Genomic DNA, 6,897 nt, shown 5'->3' with positions numbered 1-6,897 from the left:
TAACAACAGATTCAATTTTGATTAATATCTGTCAGTACTGCATACAGAAAAATACATCTTTTTTTAGCATCATCACAGTACAACATGTAGTCCTTAATTTTTTGAAAAGCTCATTACTAAGAAACAAAAGTGAAAATGAAAATATATGTATGCCATATATCCCACATATTTAGAATCAAAACAAAAAGTAAATAACTTAGGATTAATCTTTTGTAAATTCCTCCTTTTCTTATATTAGATTCCTAATTAATATCTCTTTGATCACCATTTAGTAAGTCTGAATTCCATGGCCATGGGTAACATACATAATGAATTATGAAATTAAATCATATAATTTATACAAAAGGACTTATTAAAATTCTGAAGATCCCTTAATCATGTGTTAATATATTTTAGGTTAAATAAGGGTGTGCTTATATGAATGTAAGTTAGAGACAACAGATCACATAAGTATTACACAGTAATTAAATTAACCATATAATCATGCTTAAATGCAAAGATGACCATCATAGGAAAATGTAAAAAAAACAAGACAAACTTACCAGAGATATCCAAATATATGCCCAATAAGTCTAAAATTAAATAATCCAGTGAAATAACATCTCAGCTGATCCTGAAAAAAATCATACAATTCAGTGATACACAACTAACCTCATTTAACAATGTAAGTAAAGCAAAGTAATTTACAGACAAAAGGGACAGAAATGTAAAAGATACCATGTATTTTACCAATACGAATTTGAACATTTTTCTGATTGAAATTCAATATCATAGAATGACCCATCATAGAATTATTAAATGCACTCTGAGTTACATGCAGGTTATACAAGTGTAAATCACATGAAATGAGGATAAATACAGCATTGACATTCAAAATTGAACTTTACATAATCATGATTAAATGCAAAGATGACCTTCATATAGGAAATTAGGTAAACAAAACAAAGACAAACTTACCAGAATTATTCAATTATATGCCCAATTAAATAATCCAGTGAAACAACATCTCAGCTGATCCTGAAAAAAAAGCATACAATATTCAGTGATACTCAATTTAACCTCATTTTACAAAGGAAGTAAAGCAACAATTGACAGACAAACAGGACAGAAAAACATGTTTAAATGTAATGCAAAATAATATCTCTTATATATGGATACCTATACTCTAATGAATCATATTAAATGTCATTCGTAAAATGTATTTTTTAAGACAGATTTATTTAGGATCGACTTTTTAAATGATAACATGAATAGCACGCCATACTTTAACCACATGTCAAAACATTCTCTCAAATTACACAGAAATGGGTTATTTAGCATAGCTGACATTAAACATATAGGCGAGCGATAACATTATCACAATCATAAACAATGTGAAACAACTTTAAACGACCTACACTGTGGATTACAAGCCTTTTTCACTGGGGTAAAATCTTGCTGAAATTCGCTATGGCCGCCCGAAACCCCGAACCCGAATGTATAAAAGATGAAGTCATACAATAACATAACACTGATGTGGTATTACATGATTTTTTTTTAATTTTATTTCTTAAAAACTATAAGGGGAGTTTACCAAAAAAAAATTTATAAGAAAAAAAAATTTAAAGTTATTTTAAAAAAGTTAAAAGATAAAAAATTTAAAGTTAATTTTAAAAAAAGTTTAAAAAATTTAAAAAGAAATTCTAAGTTTTTTTTAAAAAGTGACCTGGTGTTATAACTTGACAGACATAACACACACATGTTTTTTGTATTGTGTGTTATTTGTTATTGTCTTTCAGTAAAAAAAATTCAGTTCAAACCGGTTAGGCTGGCTAGACTAGGCTGTCTAGACTGTAAATGAAAAAGTGTGACGTCATAATCACATTGTATTTATACAGTGGATGACGTCACAATGCATAGGTAAGTTTATCGTACTTTTTGCACACGGCACTTTATAGAGGGTGCAAACAGGTATATAAGAAAACACAGGTAAAAGGTATATTTCTTTTGCACACGACCCTCAGTTTTTTGCACACGGCTCCTTTATAGATGATGGAACAGGTATATAAAGCCCAGGTAAAAAGGTGCACACGGCTCATAGCAGGTATATAAACTAAAAAAACTGTAAAATTTGATGATCATTCTGCGTGAGCACTTCGAACTGGACACAGGTGAAAAAAAAGAAAGCAAGGATGAATACTTCAGAAAATTCCCAGTATTATGTGACACCTGAAGGATATGTAGGAGCTCCCATGACAGAGATAATAAAGGATGCAGTGGAATTGGATTTGAATTTGGACATGGTTAATTTTCCTGAGGACATGAATAAAGAAGAAGATATGAGCATCTTAAACACCACTTTGGATGGAATTGAAAACATGCTGTCCGCTTTTGAGAACAAGATGAATAACAAGTTGAGTGATGTTGAAAACCACTTAAACACCACTCTGGACGGAATGCTGTCTGATCTGGAGAACAAGATGAATGATATGAACAACAAGGTGAGTGATGTTCAAAACCAGCTGAATCATCTGATAATTTACATCAGTAAAATGAAAGGAGGAAGGACTGACCAGGAAAAAGAAGAAGGGACCCAGGGCGGATCAGGAGAGAGTAAGAAACAGATGGATCCATGCTATATCTGCAAAAAGTTAGGACATTGGGCCCCAGATTGCCCCCGAAAATTTGGCAGATACAGTGGAAATTAAAATCATTTTTGTATTTTTCATTGTGAATAAAATCTGTGTTCTAATCTGTCTTGTGTGTGTTTTTGTTTTCAGTAAAACCAGTTCAAACCGGTTATAGGACTGTCTAGACTGTGAAGCGTGACGTCATAATCACATTCTTGCAATGTTTTGCACACGGCGCATTTTTTACCTGTATAGTCAGCATAAACAAAAACGTAGTACCTACGTACCAATGTAAAAACACAGTGTAAACAACTCCAGTATTTAAGGGGAATAGGTTAGGGTTAGTTAGGGGGTTAGGGTTAGTTAGGGTTAGGGTTAGTTAGGGCTAGGGTTAGTTAGGGCTAAGGGGGTTAGGGTTAGTTAGGGTTAGGGTTAGTTAGGGCTAAGGGGGGATAGGGTTAGGGGGTTACGGATAGGGTTAGTTAGGGTTAGGTTTGGGTTAGGGTTAGGGTTAGGGCTAGGGTTAGGGTTAGGGGGCTAGGGGGTTAGGGTTAGAACTGCACTCAGTTGACCCGGTCATCCAGTCAGCTTCCGGCTAGGACATTTCTGGCTAGACCACTTCCGCTAGGGCCCACTTCCGCTAGACCACTTCCGCCCACTTCCGCTAGACCAGTTCCGGCCACTTCCGGTTAGCCCACTTCCGGTTATGACGTCACTTCCGGGCTAGCGAGGCCGTTTATACTACTTACGTATATGGTTTATTTTCTTCTAAATTAATCTTCATACTACATGTAGGTACAGTACATGTATTTCATGATGATGTGATTTATTCTGTAGTGAAATAAACATGAAAACATAAGAATACAAGTATGGTTTATTCCCTTTAATACCAAAAAAGCCAAGCACGTGTAATTAATGAAAATGATAATTTTTTTAAACGTCGGAAGAAAAAAATAGTAATTGAGATATGAAAAGTAAAGACAATATATGTTAACTGGCTCGGCTTTTTATTTAATACGATCAAGTTAAAAAAAAAAATCATTTTTTTTCTTTTACTTTTCTTTCGTCTTTTTTTTTTTTTTTTTTTTTTTTGGCCATTTGTTTGTTTTAAAGGAATTAAAATGCACATTAGTGTTACCTCGAGGAATGTCCTAACCACCAACCGCTTAAGATATGTGGTAAAAATAATTATTTCTGCATGGGTGTGTGTACATAAAACACGATGAAGTTGGTAAAAATATGATCGTTTTATACATGCCATTCATAGGCGTCGGAACCGGAGGGGGTGGGGGTAGGGAGGCTTAGCCCCCACTTTTTTTTTTTTTTTTGCAAAAATAGACATAATATAGACATCGTACATTGGGGCGTAGGTTTAACCCCCCCCCCCCCACCACCACACACACACACTTTTTCAACCGACACGTTGCAGTTGAGTTTTAAAAAGGGGAAATGGTAGTGTTTGGAAAAAATACTGGCACTGGAAGACGTTCTATCGTGCACCCCCCCTCTTTAGGCCATAGGAGGTTTTTAAAACTTCTTTCCTATAGCTCAAAGGTTTTTTGTCTGTATACCTGTATTTCGGGCTGTCTGTCTGTCTTTTCCAATCTTTGACTATGATAACTCAGACTGGAACCCAAATTATGGTCATATTTCTGGGTGACTATTACTGAGAGTTATTTTAAAAATCTTTTGCTATTTTGAAGTTCCTTTTCCACTTTGTGTCGAAGATAAGTTAGCCCAGAACCAAAATTATGATCATATTTAACGTTCTGGGTTAGCATCACTGGGCGCATTTTCAACTATATTTGCTAATTTGAAGTTCCTTTTCCACATTATGACGAAGATAAGTTAGCCCGGAACAAAAATTATGATCATATTTAACGTTCCGGATAAGCATTACTGGGCGCAATTTCAACTATTTTGCTACTTTGAAGTTCTCTTTCCTTTTTCTGACGAAGATAAGTTAGCACGGAACCAAAATTATATGATCATATTTAACGTTCCGGATTAGCATCACTGAGTGCATTTTCAAGTATTTTTGCTACTTTGGTGTTTCTTTTCCACTTAATGACAAAAATAAGTTAGCCCGGAACCAAAAATTATGGTCATAATAAACGTTCCGGGTTGCAATCACCACTGAAAGATATTTCATATATTTTTGCTGCTTAGTTGTTTCTTTTCCATTTTGTAACGAAGCTAAGTTAGCCCGGAACCAAAAATTATGGTCATAATAAACGTTCCGGGTCGCAATTACTGAAAGATATTTCATATATTTTAGCTACTTAGTTGTTTGTTTTCCAGTTTTTGACGAAGCTTATAAGTTAGCCCGGAACCAAAAATCATGCTCATAATAAACGTTCCGGGTTGCAATTACTGAAGGATATTTCATATATTTTAGCTACTTAGTTGTTTGTATTCCAGTTTTTGACGAAGCTAAGTTAGCCCGGAACCAAAAATTATGGTCATAATGAACGTTCCGGGTTGCAATTACTGAAAGATATTTCATATCTATTTACTACTTAGTTGTTTCATTTCCAGCTTTTGACGAAGCTAAGTTAGCCCGGAACCAAAAATTATGTTCATAATAAACGTTCTGGGTTGCAATTACTGAAAGATATTTCATATATTTTTGCTACTTAGTTGTTTCTTTTCCATTTTGTTACGAAGCCAAGTTAGCCCGAAACCAAAAATTATGCTCATAATAAACGTTCCGGGTTGCAATTACTGAAAGATATTTCATATCTATTTGCTACTTAGTTGTTTCATTTCCAGCTTTTGACGAAGCTAAGTTAGCCCGGAACCAAAAATTATGGTCATAATAAACGTTCCGGGTTGCAATTACTGACAGATATTTGATATATTTTAGCTACTTAGTTGTTTGTTTTCCAGTTTTTGACGAAGCTAAGTTAGCCCGAAACCAAATATTATGTTCATAATAAACGTTCCGGGTTGCAATTACTGAAAGATATTTCATATATTTTAGCTACTTAGTTGTTTGTATTCCAGTTTTTGACGAAGCTAAGTTAGCCCGGAACCAAAAATTATAGTCATAATGAACGTTCCGGGTTGCAATTACTGAAAGATATTTCATATCTATTTGCTACTTAGTTGTTTAAATAGTTGATTTTTTAAACGAAAAACATTCTTAATTGTTTTCCTGACACCAGCGTTTCTTAAAATCACCTAAGATATGTCCGCAGTCACCTTAAAGTTAGGACTAAGATTAGGAGGTCTCCTAAAATAGGATAGCTTCGATGGCCTCACTTAAGACTAAGATATGTCGTAAGTTCGTCTTAAGAGATGTCTTAGTCCTACGATAGTTTCATAAGCATGCCTGCAGGTTTTCATTTTAAATTAAGATTTTACATTCCCATCGAGTTCTAGAGCGGAAATACACGTTTTATCAGAATTAAAGAGAAACTTTTTCTTCTTTTCCAAATAATTATAGTTTTTGAAAGTTCGTAAAAAAATCTATTAAATCTATATATAGGAAAAGTCATTCAAAGATGTCTTTTGAAAAATCAGGTAGGCGATAGAACAAACGTTCGCGGTTGCCTTCCCCACTAAGACTCCTTTGTTTGTTGAACACATTCAACAAATTGTTAATTAAAATATAGAAAATTTCATACCAAGCATATCAAGTTTTTTGTCTATTGTTCACTGCAGGGGAAGGGGGGTGAGCAGACTTCACAATGATATTCATATAAATAGTAAAATACAGATCTGTGTCTGTAATACATTTCTTCTTCAGTGTTATTTTTACAAATGAATACAAATGTACTAAGTCTTGTACTTACGTGCATAAATAAAAATGATTTGAATTTTATTCAAAAGTTTTTAGCCGTGTCATTGAAACATTTCCAAGTTGATTATATGCATGTTTTGTAGACATATAACATTAAAATAAAAAAACCCAAAAAACTTCACCTGACGAAGAAAAATAATCAACAAAAGGGAAACACTTTTCCTTCGTATTAAATGCTTAATTAAATTATAAATTCCCTTTTTAGATCCGGCATGCACTCGTTTCCCATTATGTTCTTGTATTTTAATTTATTAATATATTTGGTTTTAAAAAAAAAGCAACTACATGTATGGGTGTTTAAAAAATTGTAAGGAAATTAATATATTACCTAATAATTAAAGTATTTTATCGTAAATATAATTAATCTATCACCATTATCATCTGATCAGGGTGGTCATGTGTGCTTCGCAAGACTGAGCAATTATTCGTATCGATAGAAGCCAAGTGTGTCGTAAAACAGCACGACGGGGGTATATCAATGTA

The 6,897-nt window shown here is 33.7% G+C and overlaps 1 long non-coding RNA gene across 1 annotated transcript; it reads right to left on the bottom strand.

Moving 5' to 3' along the window:
* Positions 1-565: 565 nt before the first annotated feature.
* LOC134240195 (uncharacterized) lies at positions 566-1,484 on the bottom strand. Its single transcript, XR_009986385.1, has 3 exons — positions 1,398-1,484; positions 958-1,017; positions 566-613 (listed from the first exon to the last, which is right to left on the bottom strand). It is a non-coding gene; the product is annotated as an uncharacterized LOC134240195 (long non-coding RNA).
* Positions 1,485-6,897: the final 5,413 nt, after the last annotated feature.

This window comes from Saccostrea cucullata, unplaced genomic scaffold (genome assembly GCF_032062105.1).
Source record: "Saccostrea cucullata isolate Sc308-1 unplaced genomic scaffold, CSIRO_AGI_Scuc_v1 ctg74, whole genome shotgun sequence".
Taxonomy (NCBI): Eukaryota; Metazoa; Mollusca; class Bivalvia; order Ostreida; family Ostreidae; genus Saccostrea; species Saccostrea cuccullata.
Note: the sequence above shows the minus strand (reverse complement) of the source record. Positions and strands in the feature narration are given on the sequence as shown.